This window comes from Poromitra crassiceps, assembly GCF_964638095.1.
Source record: "Poromitra crassiceps genome assembly, chromosome: 5".
NCBI lineage: Eukaryota > Metazoa > Chordata > Actinopteri > Beryciformes > Melamphaidae > Poromitra > Poromitra crassiceps.
The window spans coordinates 7421236-7443541 of NC_139642.1; positions in this window are offsets into that span (position 1 = coordinate 7421236).

A 22306-nucleotide genomic window follows, 5' to 3' on the forward strand; every position below is an offset into this window, starting at 1 on the left:
TGCTATCTTATCTTTTCTCTGCCTGCGATATCACATCGCTACTCAATAACTCTTCTCTCTCAATCCGCGGACATCTGAAACAACCGTTCTATCGCTAAATGTTAGCCTAGCCGCCTGCTAGGCTAACGTAAACAAGAGCTGCTAGCCACCAGCTAACAGCTAACGCTAAACTGTTTACAATGCCCTCGCTCTCCCCCCCGGATAATCACCATGCTACGGGACTATTCTATACGACTACGCTTAGTGGATCCGTGGAATCACGCTCATTTCCTTCGGATGATGAAGTTCTTTTCAAGCTGCTGCCTGATACTACTTCAACACCAGCTCCCTCAGTATCCCGGGTCCTCATCGCACAACAACTAGCCACAACATCCGAGCGACTGGTCCGGCGTCAACCTAGGCTACCAGCCTCTGCTCCCAATGACCTCAGGTCCCCGGACTGGCCCGGACTGGTCCGGCGTCAACCTAGGCTACCAGCCTCTGCTCCCAAGGCCCCAGGTCCCCGGGCACCGCAACGGCGTGAGCTGCTTCTGGCCGCAGCACTACGACACGCTCCTGACATGGCTAACGCCAGCCATCCCCCTCCCGAATCGGGTAAGATCGATCCAATTCTTACTATCCACTCTCTCTTAGATATGATTAATCTATTAGAAAACCGTGTTTCCCAACTAGAGAACGATAAACGCCAGTCACCTAATGATAGTCTTGTTACACTTAACCAGACTGGCTTCCCTGATCATTTACAATGTACCCCAGTAGCTGATGTGTATTGTGAATTAAGCGAGGATGCTAGCTGCGGTCCAGCTGGTGCCCCCGTTAATGCTACTCCGCAGCACGAGCAGAACAACCCGGCCAATGTCTCGTTGGCCCCACAGTCTGTGGATGATGGGTTTACAGTTGTCTCACGCTGCCGTGGCGTTAAACGTGCACAGCCCGCCGCTGTGCAGCCCGTTTCCCAACAAACCACTTCGGTTGAGATCCGGAATAGATTCACGCCGCTTGCTAACTCTCCTGTTCAGCATGCTGCGTCGTCCGCTCCGCCCGACAATATTAAACCCTCTATTCTATTGATTGGAGACTCTATAACCCGCAATATCAAGCTTAACACACCAGCCGAGATAGTTTGTCTGCCCGGGGCCAGAGTACCCGACATTGAAGCTACTCTTAGGGTGCTAACAAACAGCCATAAACAAACAACTACCCAGGCTACCCATGATAACATCATACTACACGTTGGCACCAACAATGCCAGGTTTAAACAATCGGAGATCACAAAGCACAGCATAACTAGGACCTGTGCTTTTGCTAGCAAGATGAGTCGGCATCCATTAATTGTCTCTGGTCCCCTCCCTGTCACACTTAACTCTGACATTTTTAGCAGGCTGTTTTGGCTCAACAACTGGCTGGCCAAACACTGTGCTGATAAGGGCTACCTATTCTTAGATAACTGGCCCTCTTTTAGAGGCATGACTGGCATGCTTAAGATGGATGGCATCCACCCTACCCCATTGGGTGCTAGCACCTTATCAAAAAACCTGGATAGTTGCCTACGGCAAACCCAGACTACTATCCTTGAATGACAGTTTCACCCACAACATGCAGGGCCACAGGCTGCTAGACAGCCTGTTAGTTCTACTTGTGCGGTTATGGAGTCTGCTAGTTCAATTAACTTAGTCTATCCAATACAGACTGTGCTCCGTCCGCGCCGCACTATTACTAGTAACCGACCCATAAACGCTCTGCAATATCCTAACCCAAACCTTATTGTTATTAATCCGACTGTTACCACCGCCGCTCCGTCTCCGTATTATACCACGATCTCTCAAATTAGCACAGTTTCTCTTCGTCGCTCCGTCCCCTCACGCCGCTCTCGTCCACCCCTCAAAACGTCAAACACCAACCTCATTGAGATTAAATCTACTCTTGGTATCGAATGCTCTAAATTAACTAATATTGATGATAAATCTATTCGATTTGGATTCATTAATATCAGATCAATCACCAATAAAGCCCTCCTCGTCAATGACTTAATCATTGAACATAATATTGACGTTATGGGATTATGCGAAACCTGGCTAAAACCGGACGTTGTTCTTCCACTCATTGAAGCCTCCCCCCCTAACTTTGACAATTCGCATGTTGCCAGAATGTCAAGAAATGGTGGGGGCGTTGGCCTAATTTATAACTCAAATCTAGGTCTTCTGCAGGATCAAAAGTATAAGCTCCTATCTTGTGAGATACTTACTATGAGACACTCTAATATAGCTGGCCTCGGAGCCTTCTACCTAGTTATGCTCTACCGCCCACCTGGGCCCTATTCATCTTTTCTTGATGAATTTTCCAATTTTCTCTCTGACCTCGTAACCCGCACGGATAATATCCTTATCATTGGCGATTTCAATATTCATGTTAACCGTAAAGCTGACCGACTCTGCAAAGCCTTTCTATCTTTAGTCGACACCCTTGGCTTTGCTCAGTTGGTTCATGAACAAACGCATTCTAACGGCAACACGCTTGATCTCGTCCTTGCTCGTGGGATTAACGTCTCAGATCTGTCAGTCATGATTTACCCTCCAGCACTGTCAGATCATTATCTCATTCAATTTAAAATAGACCTGCCCCTCCGGCAATCAAACCTAGCCGATACCTATACCGCCCGGCGTATCGATAGTTCTACTCCCACTGAACTCGCTGATTTGTTATCGGGGCCGCTTTCCTCTCTCCCAGAGCGGATCGACTCCATTAATGAATTCACAAATCAATTTAATTCAATCCTACTCGCCTCGCTTGATTCTATCGCACCTCTACGTACTAAAATCCGTCGCCCTAAAAAACCCTCGCCTTGGTATACTGACGATACATGCGCACAAAAACTAATATGCAGAAAACTAGAACGTAAATGGCGATCATCCAAGCTTGAAGTCTATCGACTAGCTTGGAGTGATAGCCTATTAAAATACAAATGTATGCTCTCCGCTGCAAGAGCCTCCTACCTATCAGATCTTATTAACACTAATAAAAATAATCCTAAATTTTTATTTGACACGGTCGCAAATCTTACTCGCAAACCATCCCCCAATACAAACTCTCCATTTACAGCTAATGACTTCCTTGACTTCTTTAACCGTAAAATTATCTGTATTAGAGATGAAATTAGCAACTCTCTATTACTCACAAAGGGTGCTAACCCCTCTCCTAGCCCTGTCCTTAGAACCTTAGACGAGAGTACTATACTCTCGAATTTTGAGACTATCTCCCTAAATGCACTTTCAAAAATTGTACTTTCATCTAAATCCACAACCTGTTTATTCGACCCTCTCCCTGCAAAGTTGATTAAGGAACTCCTTCCAATACTAGGCCCCCCCTTACTTAACATTATCAATAGCTCCCTCTCCTCTGGCATTGTCCCTGCCTCCTTCAAATCTGCTGTAATCAAACCTCTACTTAAAAAGCCAAACCTTGATTCTGAGGTTCTTAAAAACTTCAGGCCAATCTCAAATCTCCCCTTCCTCTCTAAAGTTCTTGAAAAAGTAGTCTCGACACAATTAACTGACTACCTCTCGCATAATAAACTTCTCGATCCCTTTCAATCTGGTTTTAGATCACTCCATAGTACTGAAACTGCTCTTACAAAAGTAACCAATGACCTTCTCCTCGCGTCCGACTCTAATTTCTCCTCTCTTCTCATTTTATTAGACTTAAGCGCAGCCTTCGATACAATCGATCATAAGATCCTCCTAGACCGCTTATCTAACTACGTAGGTATCCGGGGCACTGCCCTATCCTGGCTAAAGTCATATTTGTCTGATAGGACACACTGTGTCTCATATAAAAATATTATGTCCACATTCTCCTCAGTGAAGTTTGGTGTACCGCAGGGATCAGTCCTGGGTCCCTTACTCTTTGGAGTTTACTTACTGCCTCTTGGCGAAATGTTCCGTAGATATGGCATTAACTTCCACTGTTATGCCGACGATACCCAAATTTATATACCAATTAGACCAGACGATCGCTCTAAACTCGCTAATCTTGAATCCTGCTTAATCGCTGTTACAGATTGGATGTCAAATAATTTCTTACGACTAAACGCCAACAAAACTGAACTACTAGTTGTTGGCCCAAAAACCCAACTTCCATTTCTCACTGATCTTAGTCTGAACATTGAGAACTGCGTAATTACTCCAAACTCAAAGGTGAAAAACCTAGGTGTTACCTTTGATCCTACTCTGTCATTCGATGCTCACATTAAGGACATCACTAAAATAGCTTTCTTTCATCTTCGCAATATCTCAAAGATCCGTCCCTTGCTAAATGCAACGGATGCCGAAACCTTAATACACGCCTTTGTTTCATCTAGACTCGATTACTGTAATGTCTTATTCTCTGGCCTTCCACTTTGTAGCACAAATAAATTACAACTCGTGCAAAACGCCGCTGCTAGAATTCTAACTAGAACTAAGAAGTTTGATCATATAACTCCGGTCTTAATCTCCCTCCACTGGCTCCCAATTCAGGCCAGATCAGACTTTAAGGTGCTTCTGTTAACCTATAAATCTTTGCACAGGCTCGCACCTCCGTACTTATCTGAGCTAATCATTCCCACGCGTACTCTCCGCTCACAGGACGGTAATTATCTTACCGTCCCTAAAATTAAGAAAAAATCAGCAGGTAGCAGAGCATTTTCTTACCGTGCTCCACATCTCTGGAACCAGCTTCCTCTGTCAGTTAGGGAAGCTGGCTCCATTGAAATCTTCAAAACTAGACTCAAAACCCATTTATTCTCCCAATCATTTGGTTGTGCTTGATGGTTATGTTTGATGATGTCATTCTCTAGAAATATTTATTAGCTCTTGAGTACATACAATCCTGAATTGCTGAGCGGGCTGTATCAAGCCAGCAATATCAGTATAAACTTAGACTTGACCTAATTTAAATAATATGGCATCAGTCGACCCAGTAGCCTAGATAGAAAATCAAATAGTTGGTGAATAAACTTAGTCCTGAACTGCTGAGCGGGCTATCTCAAGCCAGCAGTATCAGTATAAATTTAGACTGGACCTAATTTAATAATATGGCATCAGCCGATCCAGTAGCTCAGATATAAAATCAAATAGCTGGTGAATAAACTTAGTCCTGAACTGCTGAGCGGGCTATCTCAAGCCAGCAGTATCAGTATAAACTTAGACTTGACCTAATTTAATTTAATAATATGGCATCAGCCGATCCAATAGCTCAGATATAAATTCAAATAGCTGGTGAATAAACTTAGTCCTGAACTGCTGAGCGGGCTATCACAAGCCAGCAGTATCAATATAAACTTAGACTTGACCTAATTTAATAATATGGCATCAGCCGATCCAGTAGCTCGGATATAAAATCAAATAGCTGATGAATAAACTTAGTCCTGAACTGCTGAGCGGGCTATCTCAAGCCAGCAGTATCAGTATAAACTTAGACTTGACCTAATTTAATAATATGGCATCAGCCGACCCAGTAGCTCAGATATAAAATCAAATAGCTGGTGAATAAACTTAGTCCTGAACTGCTGAGCGGTCTATCTCAAGCCAGCAGTATCAGTATAAACTTAGACCTAGACTACCTAGACCTGAATTAGCAGTATAATATTAGTCATCCTAAATAATCCTAATAAATTTTGATTTGACCTAATTTTATTGTTGTCTATAGAGTTAGTTCCACCTCTGCGCAGATTCCCCCGCTCTCTTCTCTCTCTCCCCCTCAGGTGTCCTTCATTGGCCTGACGTACACCCCACCGCTGCAGCCCTAGGTCCGGCCGTCATCGCCCTAGCCACCTGTCGTCACTCTAGGCCATCTACCCACTACTCCTTCTACTGTCTGACACCCCGGGCTCATCACCATCACCGACCCCTATCCTCATCATCCTGGTCACCTGCTTGCCTAAGGGAAGGGGGGGGCGCCCCCCCAGCCCCCCCCCCCCCCCCCCCCCGCCACCTCATCATCACCTCCAACTCCTATCCTCCCCTCCTCTTAATCATCACCTCCGACTCCTATCCTCCCCTCCCCTCCTCTTAATCCATGTCACCAACGCGGACTCATGGATTCCTCAGATCATCCTCATGGAACTCCCAATCTTGTTACCGCTTTTTTCACCTAGCTAATTAACTAGTATTCTCTAAACCTACGAACACTTAAAGACTGCATTTTCTATTTCTTTTTGGACTCTACTTTTTAGATTTTCAACTCCCTTCCCTGATCTTAGGATAATTTAAAAATTACATTTTTATATCCCTTCTGTTGGACTCTTTTTTTTACATTTTCAATTTTCTGTTCTCTTGTACATTTTATTTCCATAATAAACCTTTCACAGAGTTTCATTATCGGAAACTCTGTGCATGGTTTAGCCCGGCATCTCTCGGCCTGTCTCGGAGGGGAGTCCCCAGATGGGGGTCCGCTGCTGTGGCCTGGGTGGGCCCGTCCCCCGCGTGGCCTGCTCTCACGCTCTCAGTCACTATGCTGGTGGCTGGGGGCTGGGGGGGCGGGTCGCGTGGGGGCTGGGTCCGCCCGGGCCGCAGCAATTGGCCCCTAGCACAACGACCTCACAAGGTTCCTCCTCAGCCAAGTCACTGGGGCAATCCATGTGGCGATCCATGTGTGGATTGCCACCATATGGTGGACAGGTTTTCTTGCGTTCACTGGGGGTGAGGGGGTGCCGCTGTGTCCCGGCCTGGCCTTCCCTCCCACGCCTTATGTGGGCGGGGGCCGGGTCGGGGGGCATCGGTGCTCTTCATCACTGGTCGAGGGCTGCCGGTTGGTTTAGAACAGCTTAGGTAGGCGATAGATTAGCTACAGCCTAAGGCTGACCTGTTAGTGTTCAGGCTAAAATCAGACTAGAGCAGGGTAGGATAGGCCAGATTAGGCTGTAGATTAGCTAGATACTATGTCCCAGTTAGCTCTGGTTAATGCTTAGAGTAGTCAGTTGTCTGATCTTCTCCCCCCCCCCTCTCTTTCCCCCTTCCCCCGCTTCTTCCCTTCTTCCCCCTTCTTGTTCTCCTCTCTTTCCATGCTCTTTTCTCCCCCACATCCCACCGCCCCCCCCTCCCTTCTCCTGCTCTCTCCTCATTCTCCCCCCCTCTGCTCCTTCTCCTCTTCTCCCCTATTTTCCTGAATCCCTGCCACTTCCTGCTCTCCCTTCTCTCACATTCCCCCTGCTCTCCTTCTCTGCCTCTCTGTCCTCCCCCCTCTCTCACATTCCCCCTGCACCCTCCCACCTCTCCTTCTCTGTTCTCTCCTCCTCCACATTTCCCATTTTCTCCCCACCCTCGCCCTAATCCGGGCCCGTATCCTACTCCCTCCCTCCACCCTAGACCCTACCTCTACTCTCTGTCCTCCCCCCTCTCTCACATTCCCCCTGCTCTCCTTCCCCTGCACCCTCCCACCTCTCCTTCTCTGTTCTCTCCTCCTCCACATTTCCCATTTTCTCCCCACCCTCCCCCTAATCCGGGCCCGTATCCTACTCCCTCCCTCCACCCTAGACCCTACCTCTACTCTACCTCCCCTGTACCCTTCCACCTCTCCTTCTCTGTTCTCTCCCCCTCTCTGTCCTCTCCCCTCTCTCACATTCCCGCTGCTCTCCTTCCCCTGCGCCCTCCCACCTCTCCTTCTCTGTTCTCTCCTCCTCTCTGCCCTCTCCTCCCTCTCACATTCCCCCTGCTCTCCCTCCCCTGCACCCTCTCCTTCTCTGTTCTCTCCTCCTCCACATTTCCCATTTCTCCCCACCCTCGCCCTAATCCGGGCCCGTATCCTACTCCCTCCCCTCCCCCAACCCTAGACCCTACCCCTACCCTGGCTCTCCCTCCCCTGCACCCTCATCTCTCCTCCTCTGTTCTCTCCTCCTCCACATTTCCTATTTTCTCCCCACCTCCCCCCTCTCCTCCCTCCTCCCTCTCCCTCCCTCCTCCACTCTCCTGCTTTCTTCAAATGTTCAAATGCTATCTTTATTCTGTATATTCTTGTTACTGTGTGTTAGCTAGAATCAGCTAGACATACTTTCTGTGAAGCCCTCTGAGACATGCTTGTGAATTAGGGCTATATAAATAAACTTGACTTGACTTGACTTGAACTCATTCACCGCCAAAGACGTCTTTGACGTGTTATCAGAAATAGCCCTCCCCGCCAATGACGTGTTTGACGTGTTTTTGTTTTTATTACTGCAGGGCGTAGTTCAAACACTTCCTCAGCCTGTGACATAGTATCAGGTCCCTAGCATCTAAGACAACACGTGAACAAACACATACCGCAGCTGTTGTTTTGAAATTGAGCAAGAGGAAAAGCAGAAAACGGATAAACGCTTCCTTGTGCACTATGTGCAGACAGGAGAAACGCCATTGAAACGCCGCTCGGCGCGCTGCAGGAGCTGGTCGCTTTCCTGTGTGCCAGCCGGGAGAAAACGGGAGAAAGTAATCCAGAGATGCGTTTGATCATCGGAGGAATGAGGAAATGATCGATCAGAGGGCGGTGAGGACGTGTTGAATAGCCGAGGGGAAAACGGGAACGATCAAATAGCAGGGAGGATACAGGGAGACATGGACGAGGACGGGTGGACCAGAACAAAACAAAATAAACACACGAACAGCTAACAAGCCAGAAGCGGCAGTCACAGCAGCCCGCTGTCCGTTCTCAAGAGCTATTCAGTTGGTTCATGAAATCGCTGGGCTGCATGCCCTCCAGTGTTGCTCCTGGCCAATCCCGGCGCCACAGGGCGTGGTTATTGCTTATCCTATGTGGGGTTAGAAATCACGCAACCAAGGGGGATCGTGTGTGTGTGTGTGTGTGTGTGTGTGTGTGTCTGTCTGTCTGTCTGTCGGTGTGTCTGTCTGTCTGTCTGTCTGTCTGTCTGTCTGTGTGTCTGTCTGCACACTCACTCACACTGCTGTATTGTTGAATGTAAAAAAAAAGCACTTCATGTGTATATATATATATATATATATATATATTTTTTTTTTTTTCATTTGTGTCATAACGAATAGTATTTACATGTCTGATGTCAATACAGTTCAAAATAAAACAATTGAGAGCGAGTTCTGCTTGAGAATGTGTATTTTACAGAAATTGCCTTTTCTCCTGTTTGTCATCTCAGAGAGACCTTTTGGGTGAAAACAGGGTGTATATAAATGGATATAAGTAGAGTACAGAACATGCTAAAAGCTCACTTTTTTTTCCTGTTGAACCCAGAGACGTACATCTTCATTTTGAGGTATTGCAAATCACTCTGGTGCTAATAGATAATTTACTGTGGGTCTTGAAAGATGACCAACAATTATGAAAATCTTTGGCCTGTGCTAAATATTGGCAGTCCTAAACTGGCCATGAATGAGTTAAGAGCAAACGTAGTTTGAACCATAAACACATTCACAAAATCACTATTGGACTAACTGGAATGTATAATTGAATGTGCCAAGACTTTCCGGTCTCACCCACGGGACAGGGCAACAGCCACAATGTTGTCGGCCCTCTTCTTGTGCTGTATCACCAGGTTGTAGCCTTGCACAAACAGAGCCCACCGCATCAACCGCTGGTTGTGGTTATACATCTGGGCGAGGAAGACGAGGGGCTTGTGGTCAGTGTACACCGTGACTGGAGAGGAGGTATAGCCAACATACACTTCAAAGTGCTGAAGGGCGAGGAGCATAGCCAGGGTCTCCTTCTCAATGGTGGAGTAGTTCAACTGATGCCGTTTCAACTTGGCAGAGAAGTAGGACACAGGATGGCGCATCTCATCCGCTCCGTCTTGCAACAGCACAGCATCGGCCCCGGTAGCACTAGCGTCAACCTCTAGATGGAAGGGAAGATAGAGGTTAGGTGCCGCTAGGACAGGAGCACTGCAAAGAAGAGACAGCAGCAGTGAAGGCATGTCGACAATCTTCGTCCCACACAAACGGGAGAGCATCGCTGCACAGGGAGGTGAGCGATGCAACCACCACAGCAAAGTTGCGACAGGAGCATCGGTAGTGTCCGGCCATGCCCAGGAATCGGCGGAGTTCACGCCGGGTCGTTGGAGCCGGGTAGTTCAGGACAGCAGTGACCTTAGCTTCGACTGGACGGACCTGTCCTAGTCCAACCTGCTTCCCCAGGTAGGTGACAGTGGCCTTGCCAAACTCACACTTGGCAAGGTTGAGAGTCAAGGATGCTTCATCCAGCCACCGGAACACCACAGCTAGGCTGGCAATGTGATCAGTCCAGTTGTCCGAGTACACCACCACGTCATCAAGGTAGACCTGGCAATGGGGGACGTCACCCAGCACGAGGTGCATCAAGCGCTGGAAGGTGGCGGGTGCGTTCCTCATTCCAAAGGCCATCACAGTGTACTGCAAAAAGTGATCTGGAGTGACAAAGGCAGAGATGTCAGCAGCTGTGGCTGTTAAAGGAACTTGCCAGTATCCTTTCAGAAGATCAAGTTTTGTGATGAACACAGCTGGACCAATACAGTCAATACAATCTTCCATGCGGGGAAATGGAAATGAGTCTATACGGTTACTGCATTAACCTTACGGAAGTCTGTACAGAAACGAAAAGTGCCATCAGACTTAGGAGCTAGTAAACACGGGGAGCTCCAAGGACTACGGCTGGGCTTAGCTAAGCCGTTTGATAACAGGTAAGCCGCCTCCGTCTTCATGATCTCCTTAATCGGCTTAATCGGAGTTGCAGTACCAACATCAATGTCGTGCTCCAGCACATTGGTACGTGACGGCACAGGCCCAGTGCATTGGCCCAGGTACAAGCATGGTTACGAGACTCATGTCTCATGCTCAACACAAAGAAAACTGTATTTATGATGTTCACCAAGCGACCAAATAAGTTGAGCAGATCCTATGTCTTCCTGGAGAGAGAAGAACTGGAACTGGTACCACAGTTCAAGTACCTTGGAGTTATTTTGGACTCTAACCTCACTTTCAAAAAACATGTAAAAAAGGTGTCCAATACAGTTAGATTTAACATACAGAATTTCAAACAAATCAGGCCCTTTATCACAACGGATGCGGCTAAAGCCTATCTCCACTGTATGATCCTCTCTCACATAGACTAATGCTCCACTGTTTGGTCCTTCGCTGGTGTCACTGTGCTCAAACCCCTTGAACAGCTCTATAAAAAAGCCATCAAGGTGTTTGACAAAAAACCACAATCACATCATCACTGTGAAATCTTAGAGAAATATCAGCTCCTTTAAAATCAGCTCCATTTAAAAGCATGTGTCTAATCTATAAATGTTTACACGGCTTGGCTCCTCCTCCTCTAGGGGAGTTCATTAGAAGGAAGAATAGAAATCTGAGCACAAGGGCAGCAGCTAGGGGGGACTGCGAAGTCCAAGCTAGAAAATCCACGTTCTCAAAAAACACCTGGTCGATCAATGGCAGCACTAGCTGGAACACACTGCCTATGGCTATTAGGGAAAGCCCCACTTTTGCGGCATTCAAAAGCCAGCTCAAAAAATGGCTTAAAACAAACCAATTTTGTGAACACTAGCTTAATAGCTGCCTTCCAAATCTTCTTCTCTTCCTGCACTAGGCACTTCACCACTTAAGTGTAACACTTAAGAGAGAGTAGAGTAGCCTTCATACTGTATCTATGTATTGTTATCATGTAACCTGTCGAATGGAAGGTGTAGTATTCTTCTTTTAGCACTGACATGCTGCATGTACATCCTGTCTGTGTTTTGCTGTAATTTTGATGTCTGTAATGTGTGGTATCTCTTGCGATGGGGGACACCTCGCCATTCCGAAGTGTCGGCATTCCGATCATTGACTTCTATGCTGTCGGAGAGGCGGCCCTTTTTATCTCCAAAAAAGGTTTCGCCATTGCGAAAGATATTAGATCCGCCATTCCGACTGTGTGTGTGTGTGTGTGTGTGTGTGTGTGTGCGTGCGTGCGTGTGTGCGCGCGTGTGCGCGCATGTGCGCACCTCAGCCTGCTGCTGGTGAGTTGCGCTGAAACAGCCATGCAGGATTCATTCTGTTTTATCTGTTTTATCTACGTTTTAATTCTAACTTTTTTTTTTAATCCTATCTAGGTTTTAACTTTAATGTAACTTGTCTTTTTATGTTGCCTGTTGCTTTTACTTGCTGTATGTTTTATGTAAAGCACTTTGAATAGCCTTGTTGTTGAAATGGCATTGTGTGATTCCGTGATGGATAACAGGAGGAAAATGTCTGCACACTTCAGCTCCCTTTATGTGCATTTATTTAGCATCTATTTAACAACTATTTGGATGTGATAAATAAATGCACATAAGAGCTGAAGTGGGCGGACTTTCTTCTTGTTTTTCCTCATGTTGATTTGATTGGAAGTGCGCAGCTGCTCTCTCTTGCATATCTGATTGCTAAAGCAATTAAGAACATTTTGACAAGACACAGATACATGTTATTTATGTAACTAAAACAAATGATTCTATATTGAGCTGTAATTGAACGAGTATATGAAACTAAATTCTTGGGTGTAATTATAGATCATAAACTCTGTTGGAAGCCACATATAGAATATATTAAAAGTAAACTAGCTAAATCTGTTGGTATTCTGTACAAAACTAGGGATATGCTGAATAAGAAATGTTTGCATATATTGTATTTTTCACTTATAGTGCCATATATGTCATACTGTGTTGAGGTCTGGGGTAATGTATATAAAACAAATATAGATCGTATTATTAAACTACAAAAAAGAGCTATTAGAATAATAAATAAAGTTGGTTACCTCAAATTGACCAATCCACTATATTCATAAGGTCCTGCACCTTAAAATTCGTAGATATTGTGTATATAAAAACGTTAGAAATTGTTTTCCGTGTTAGGAGTAAAAGCCTTCCAGTTTGTATTCAACATTTTTTTAAATTAAGGAAATTATAATTTAAGAGGGTTATGCATTTTTAAAACAGGCAAAGCGAGAATTAATGTCAAATCTCGATGTGTTTGTTTTGGGAGTTAAACTATAGCCTTTGTGATGATTTGAAATTGTGTACATCATTGTTGAGGTTTAAAAAAGCCTTAAAAAGTCAAATAATTCAGGATTATAACTTACAGTAAATTCTGTCTTTCTTTCTATTATTTATTTTGCTGCAGATATTCTGGGTTTTTCTAATGGATTATACAGGATATAGGCAAAAAATAAGCCTTGGCTTCAGCCTATTCCTTTTTTCGGTCATTGATTAAATGTATTTGTGTGAAATGGTCTGATATGTACATGTATGATGATGTTCTCTTGCTGTATATTCACACAAATTGTTACATTTTGTTTGTGGTTCATTACAACCTATGACCAAAAATAAACCATTCATTCTTTCATTCATTCATATTATTGAGGAGTAAGATTAACATACACCCAGGTGTGACCAGTTAGGTCGTTAAGACACCAATATATAAAGCCTGGCGTTTGTGCCAAATGCGCTATTGGCCTCTCAGTTTAAAATCAGATATCTTCTTTTTAATCTCCTCCAGGGTCCGTGGCTCTGAACTAACAGTGTTTACTGCTTCAGTCACTTTCTGTCACTCAGCTTGTTTCATTTTATTTATATGCAGCGGCGCTGTCCAAGGTGCTGAACCCCTAAAACACGCTGGTTGGAGCTGTCCACTTCAGCAGTGCTGATGTCAATGGGCAGCAGCAGCAGACCTAACCCTCACAGGCTGGTCTCAATTCTCACTTTCATAAAATGCTAGAATTCGGTTATTATCACATAGAACCAAGAACCAAGAAAAGCAGCAAATCCTCACAACAAAGAAAAAAGTATTTTATGATCTTTTATATTTCTTCTTTCAAATAAAAGTGCAATGTAGATCCACTTAACATGTCTAGTAGCCTATACTTCAGAAATACAGCTTGAACATAAAATGCCACAACAATGTGGTCTTAAAACTAAAGAGGTAGTAAAGAACTTCAAAGTGTTTTGCAAACTCGAATTCTGTCCATAAGCATTCTAATTTATTAAAATAAATAAAATAAAATAATAAAAAAAAACAAATGAATCGTGATTAATAAAAAAAAAAGAAAATCGCAATAACTCGAATAATCATGACGGCCCTAGTTCTCCTTATACCCTGTTCACTCGAAGTTAACGAGGAGGTACTGCACAGTGTTCCAGAACTGGTCCAGTGTTCGGAGTCCCCGGCGGTACCGGCGCCGCAGCTCCCTCAGTCGCTGATCCAGCCGTCTCCACTTGCGTCTCTGGTGGGGAGCTGGATCGCCACGTTCCGCAAACACAGAGATGGACTCGACCTTCCGCTGTTCATCCTTCAGTTTAGTGATGAACACAAACAGAGGAGGCTGTCGTCTGCCCATGGCAGTATTCCATCTTCGATGGAAAGCTGAAACAATCACAGACATATTATAAGAAATAGGACCCTCATAACAAAAAAGTGGTGCCATACCAGCCTCATTATCTTTTATTGGCTTCATGCTAGCAAAGTATGGGGGCCTGGAACTGTGGGTGTTTGGAAACAATTGGGATATAAAGTCACGCCCACTAGCCTGCTTTTGACCACTAATGCTGATTTTTTTTTATTCAGTTGAAAAACATCATAGGCCGAAATCAAACTGTTTTGAAATTATTTAATCTCTTTTTTCCATAGACTTCTCCACATGCGAGGGAACCGGAAGGAGCTGGACTAATATGTAGAAAGGAATTCGGTTGGATCCAGACCTTTGACTCCGCCCACTCTGCTGAATTGACAGTTCTGTCCAATATTGTTACATATTTTAACCCCACCTGCAAAAAGGCGTGCTTTCTCCTCTCCCCTCTTCACATCTAGTGATAATTACATCATAAGTACAGGCAAATTGCTCACCCAGTACAGTTAAGAGATCCAAGTTCTTACCTTCCACTCTGTTGTTGGAGCGGTTGTCGGACAGGCGATTATAGACATTCCAAGTGGCTGGAGGGAATGGTGCATTGCCAGCCACGTAGGTGCGGTCCATATAGCGGATGAAGCGACCCAGCTGTGGGTATCGGCGGACCATCCGTCGGGTGGGTTGGTCTGTGGCCCTCAGGCGGAAGGTCTGCCTGACCACGGCTAGGGGAAGGAAGCCAATGGCCATTGTCTTCCTGATCCAGAGCCTCAGGTTCCTGTCTCGTCTGTAAGGACCTGCAACATTTAAATAAAAATGAAGTTATCAGGTGCCAGCACAGGGGAAAAGCATCCCTATTGGTGGTGGGGGCACACACGCACGCACGCACGCACGCACGCACGCACGCATCCACCCACACACACACACACACACACACACACACACACACACACACACACACACACACACACACACACAGTAAATTGACAAGTAAATTTGGAGAAAACCAGCTCAGTGACCTTGGTTAGAGTGTCTGTCCTGAGAGTGGGAGGTTGTGAGTTCAATCCCGAGCTGAGTCATACCAAACTCTATAAAAATGGTACCCGGATGAATGCATTTTGCAATCAAGTACCTAATATAGGTAAAAATCACACACACATAGCTTATATTCAAATTTCTATCATTGGTTATTTAGTCATTTAGCAAATAACACCACATGACTCTTTGGTACTAACCAGCAAGTCCGACCTCCTGGATTTTGCGCTAAAAGGACTGGCACAGATGAAAATAGCAGCCAGTTGTTTGGATACCAGGCAGTTCTGCCCTCAGGGCTTGCATCATGGCCAACTCGAAGTCCGTCACCACTCGTTCCGGGCTCCACCTTGTAGATGTATGAGATGAGAGACAGACAGATGGAAAATGAAGAAATACCAAAATAGATTATTCTTTGATTACACATCTCTAGTGGACAAAAAGGAAAAAGACAATAAAGTTCACACACACACACACACACACACACACACACACACACACACACACACACACACACACACACACGCACACACACACACACACACACACACACACACACACACACACACACACACACAAACACACATACATACACACACACACACACACACACACACACACACACACACTCGCACACTTGCACATAGACATACACCTTTGTCCTGTGACACGCTGGACCTTGCGCCTCACGTGTCTCAGCACTGAGCGGTACATGGCCTCCGTCCTCCCGCTCATGAGGACCATGACAAAAGGAACCGCTCTCTCGTGGTAAAGCCCATGTATGGTGACAAATTGCTCATAGGGCCTTGGGCAGGTCTTAAAAGTGCCATCCATGTAGATCTGAAACAAAATGCAAATCATAAAGGCATAGCCTTTATTAGAGTTGAGCTGAGTCATTGTTGGAAAACAGCTTTGATTTGGACTGTATACTGGCAGTGTTGTGCTAGTTACTTAAAACCAGCAACTCGTTACAGTTACTAGTTACTTCATTTCAAACGTAACTCAGTTCCTTTACAAGTTAATCACACCAAAAAGTAGTGCGTTACTGTCAAAAGTAATTTTTTAGTTACTACTTACTAAAAAAAAAGTCATTTTCATCACTTGACATGGATTGGACTCTGCTAGGCAATGTGGTATATACAAACACAAATATATGTTTCAAAATGCCAATTTATTTCAGGCCAGAAACAGACACACTGACACAATTGCCACAACTTGTCAGCAAACTTGCTGCCCTCTACAGGTCATAGTTGGCAGGTAAACAACATAGCAGCTGTCATATAACCCTGTCTTTGACAAGCTAGTATTTTCAGTATTTCCACTTGATACCGCCTTACAACAAAGTATAAAACAAAGACATGTGGTTAATGTCCTGCAGACATCCAAGATAAACCTGCTGGTCCCACCTTGTCACAGAGACACCACAGAGTTGGACAGAGTTCCCAACTGAAAAGAAGTCTATTTTCGTGTGTCAAAATTCTTCAACCTAACCAGAGATGTATATAGAAATTAAACATTCTTGAGACCTTCTACTGTGGAGTCGCCCGCTTTCAAACATCTAGTTAGCAAACCAAACCTAGTATGAATGGTATACATTGGTGTACCTATGTACACATGACATTGCATGTCATGTGCACATGACATAAGACACCATAACAGAGTACCATAAGGTGCTTTTTTCCCCCTCCAACAAATTTCTAAATATATGGCTTCAGAACTATAGCTCTTGTTTTCTTTCTTTAGCCCCAAAAAATACCTTAATAGCAGCAAGTAATGTCCAACATAACAAAATAAATTGTCATTTTCTTCTAGACATTCTGCAATAAATACCTGCATACAATCTGAGCATATTTATGACAATAAGTTGGAAAAATAAATGTACTTTCACTTTACTTACACTTTAAACAGTCAGCACCAAATAACTGCTGGGATAGAGAACCATAAAAGATCAAACAAAAAAACATCAGCTCCTCAAAAAATTCAATCTACGATACAATAAAACAACTAAATAAGAGTTGTATTCTGGCCTTTCTTAAACTGAAGGTCGGAGAGAGCAAGCTGAGTATATCACTAAAAATCAAAGTGCAAAAAGGTAACTGCTTTCCCACAATACAGTATACACGAGGCAACTTCTGTATAGTTCATCAAAAAAAGAAATAATCACAGCTTTTCTTTAGTTCAATCCAGCAAGATTCAAAAAGCATCAAATAAAATAAAATAAAATAACATAAATTATTTAAGTGTATTCAGATTGCACAGATTAACAAATGTGGGCCTAGTTAAACAAAACAACAAAGAGCGTGCTTGTTTGCATTGCAAACGCCTGAATTAAATGTTTGAGTGGAGGTTTAGTCCTCAAAACAGTGGTTGAACCTCATGAGAAGCAGCTTCTCAAACCTCTGGTCAGACAGCCTGTTCCTCTTTGGAGTCAGTACCAGACTTCCCAGGCTGAACAGTCTCTCAACAGGTGCACTGGATGGGGTAGCCGCATTTTGCTTCAGACAAATTTCCATGATTGTGGGGAATTGTTGAGCATGTCCATCTTTGTGTCAGCTGATTTCAAGTAGGACATTACCTCGTTTTCCACAGTGGTGAAAGTTTCATCATCATCCTCAAAGCAAAAAAAGTTCTTCCCTTTGTCCTTGGAGGAGCCCGAGTCTGGTGGAGTTGTCGGAGACACAGCATTCCTGGCTGCAGGGGTTAAAGCAAAAACATATCCCAAAACTGAACTTTATATGTGATTTTAGATTTTAAAATGGCACATTGAATCCTCAAGACTTAAATCAGTCCCCAGGACTGAGAACTTTAATACCTGTGGCTGGTTGCTGCCTTGGGCTAGGGACAACCTTTTGACACTCTGCTGTCAGGAGTCCCTTGAGCATCTCTCTCTGCCTCTGGTCTTTCACCCACCGCAACTTGAAAAATGGAAGTGTGACGGCTGCCAGCATCGCATCGTTGCTTTCCAAGACGGGTGCAAATCGTTTATCGATAGCCTGTAAAACATACACAGTGTGACAGACGTTAGAAATATAATAAGTGACATTCCCTTAAATTCATTTACATGTATTTTATTTGTGTATACCTATTGTATTGTGTAAAGCTGCAATCACCAGGTGATTTTGAACTATAGTTATTGAGTAATTCAATAATTTATACTAACAGCTTTAAATGGAATGCATTTAAAAATACTTTTTGCACATTTCATCAATTTTCTTTGGCTATATTAAAGCTCTCACTAATGTAGCCAAAGGAAATCAAATGTACAAAAAAACAGTAAAAATTAAGTTCTCCTTTAGTAAACAATTAATGGTATACCATGTGTGCAGTAATAAAAATTAGTGAGTGCCGTGGTGTCCACTGATTAAATGCTGTCTTTCTGTACAGTGAAGAGGGATAGTTACTGTATATTATATGAACGTTTCTTACCTGAATTATGGCTTCAGGTAGACCAGTTGCCAAAGTCAGACCCTCTTTCACCTCCAGGAGCTTTGACTTTAAGGTGAGTAGAGTGGGCAGGAGGGTGCCAAAGTAACAGTTGTCCTCTCCTTGCAGGATGTCTAGAGCTTCTGAGAGTGGTTTCATTGTGGCACAATATTCCTTCAGAAAATGAACTTCTCTGTCACTAGGAGATTTTAGCTGCAATTTATCAGAGATGGAACTCAAGTCAGTCATAGGTATTTCAACAATTCTTGCTACAGCCTCGTAGAATGAGTTCCATCTTGTAGTGCATGGCACAAGCAGCTTTTTGGTGACAACGTCGCTCACCATCTCTGCAGCATATGTGGACCTGCTTGCCTTATTCCACAGTGCTGTGCACTTAGCTGTAGAGCTTCTGTAGATTGCTTTAGTCCCAGAATTTGAAACGAGCCACTTCTCCACGTCATTGCACGAAATTAAGTTTAGGGTATGAGACGCACATCTCTGGTGCGCTGGTAAAACAATGTCTTCATCACCATCGGCGGTGTTTAGCACTTCTGCGACATCAGTGAAGGTAACCTCTTCATCATCATTAGCATCATCATCGTCGTCATCAGAGAGCGATTGCGGCTGGTACATGGCAAAGGCTTTAACAAAGTTTGAGCCATTATCAGTGACAGTGGAGGTAACCTTTGTTGACACGCCATACAAAGAGTGAATATGGTCTATCTCACTAGCAATGACATCGTACGTGTGCCTACCCTTGAACCTTTTACAAGCCAACGCAGCTTTGTGGCGATTTAAAGTTGTGGGGTTTATCCAGTGGGCAGTTACCCCGAGGAAGCTTCTGTTCTGGGCAGACCAAATGTCTGCGGTGGTCGAGATGTAGTCAAGCCCCTCAAAAGTTGTCTTGAGCTCCTTTTCCATTTTTGTGTACTCTTTCTCCAGGTAGTTGGAAAACGTTTTTCGGCCCATTTGCCGTGAGCCGCCTGCAACTGGTATCAAGCTAACTATACGTTTGAACGAGGGTGACTCCACAGTAGAAATGGCCTTCATATCTTCAACAACATAACGTGCAATGGCTTTATCCACCGTTCCCTGGCTAGCAGTCCCTCGGTTAAAGTCCAGCTGCTGTTGCTTGGGAGGCGGTGGACGGCCATCCTCGGTGTCGGATGGCGGGTCGGGGTCTGCAGAAGAAGGACGCCTAGCTACTAGCTTCGTCCCAGGGTGTCTTCTCTGGAGGTGTTTGAGTAGATTGGTATTGCTGTTTCGGGCAGTAGATAGGCTCTTTGACCGAAGACACAAGTTGCATTTGACTGAGATGTTGTTTTCTCTCTGCTCGATGAATGTAAAATAGTGAGAATATCTCCATGAGGAGAAACTCGTGCGACTCTCTGCATCCGCCATGACTGTTTTTCTGTTGTTGTAAAGAAACACGCCCACACTACGTGTCCATTGGTGCGTCTCACTGGGGGGTGGGGTTTTGTCAGAGGCTAGTGCAGGCTGGGTGCATGTAACTAAAAAATAACGCAGTAACGCACCATGAAGAAACGGCAACGGAGTTACAGAATTTTAATAAAAACGCGTTACAGTACTCGTTTCTGACGAAAGTAACTTCGTTACAGAAACGCGTTACTTGTAACGCGTTTGTCCCAACACTGTATACTGGTACTTTAACACTAGAACTGCCAACGGTTAAAATTTATTTGATTGTATGTAACTTTGTGTTAATAAAATATGCAAGTCCCCCAGTCCGTGATTTTTCCTAAAAGTGTGTTCTGTTAGCTCCTCCTATTGTTAAAAATTGTCAAAATAAAGTCAGATTTAAAAAATGGCAATTTATACCTAATATTTAACACAATGGAAAACACCATCATTTTCGAGGCATTAGAATTTGTTACATTTCGCGCAGTTAGACAAACATGTTATGTTGCTATGGCAATGCTTTGTGTCTACTATAAAAAGGTAGAGCTGCTTCAATAAGCTCTAGGAGAAGGAAAAGACGACAAGAGATTATAAACATATTCCCAGATTTCCTCCATTTAAGTGACTCACTCAGAGAAACTTCCTGTTCTACTGGGAGAGAGGGAGGACTGCTGTAGACTGACAGCAAAATATGTAGGCCTATCAGCCTTCCATGAGCTCCACAACTTGGATAATTAATGTTTATTTGTATGATCATTTCCTGATTTTGTATTGTTCAATTTGTTGTAGTTACTCTTCCATAGCCCCTCATGCTCTCTCTCACTTAGCCTATTGTTATTATATTGTTATTGTTATTTTCTAATGTTTATTATTATTGTAATAATAGCCTATCTGTCTTTATACGCTTTGGCAAAATGATAGGCCTATCCTATGCAGTCATGCCAATAAAGCTTATTGAATGAATGAATGCATGAATGAGGAGAAGAAAAGAAGATAAGACGCGTTACCAAGTCTCCTCATCTGGAAGTTTGCCACACACAGCCTACAGTCTATCGGACTATTTTTTTTACACAGTGTGTGTGTGTGTGTGTGTGTGTGTGTGTGTGTGTGTGTGTGTGTGCGTGCGTGCGTGTGCGTGCGTGCGTGCGTGTGTGTGTGTGTGTTTCACTGTCGGCTCAGTGTCGGCTCGCCTGCTTCCTCCTTTTCTTTTCTTTTTCTCTCTGACTATGGGTTTGGAGGAATTTATTTAGTGGGGCTTAATTTATTTAGCCTATTCATTTATTTATTTAAATCTTCACCTCTGTCTGTCGGCTGCACAACCTTTGTCAACCTTTGTCTACTAATGCATTGAAATAAAAGCTCATTGTGTGGCCTACTGATAACTATTAAAAACAATATGAGCCAATTAACAAGTTATACAGACATGAATCGAATAGCCTACCTGTCGACACTGGTTGAGCCGGGCAAAATTCCTGTCCGTCCCAAACACCAGAAACCCATGCCCGGCATGGTGTTTTGACAAGAAGTCGTCCCCATCCCACGATTCTGCCCATGCGTCCCGAACGTCCCCACCTGATCCAAGGTGGCCGGTGTGGGGGGCATGAGACTATAACGCAGCCTGTTGAGCCTCGACCTCACGGCCTCAAAGGGAGGCACGTGGTGGATATTTGGAGCCTGGAGAAGGATGTTGTCATACACGCGCTTGACAGGGCAGGAAGGGTCGGCTCGCACCTTGATGAGCATCTGCTCTATAATAGCAGTGGTGGCAACTCGGTCTGCATCGGCCACGTGCCCATGTCGACCGGGCCGCCGGATGACGACTATGGCTGGGTCGTCTTCATCGACGTTGAACCTGTCGGTATGCACAAATACATTGCACCCCGCATGAGCACAACGCCAGTACATCTTCTGCGGGGCTAATTTATTTCGCAGGTAACGAAAGTTGTCCAAAATAAGCACTTTACCCCCGCGGCTGTTGGCTATTTGTAGATAGGCCATTTTGTTCTGATGTGCGCGAAGTGGTTCTGACATGCGTGAAGTGGTTCTGGGATGCGCAAAGTGGTTCTGGATGCGCAAAGTTAGGGGAACTATTTTCTGAGAGGGGGTGCTGGATTTTTTTGGGACA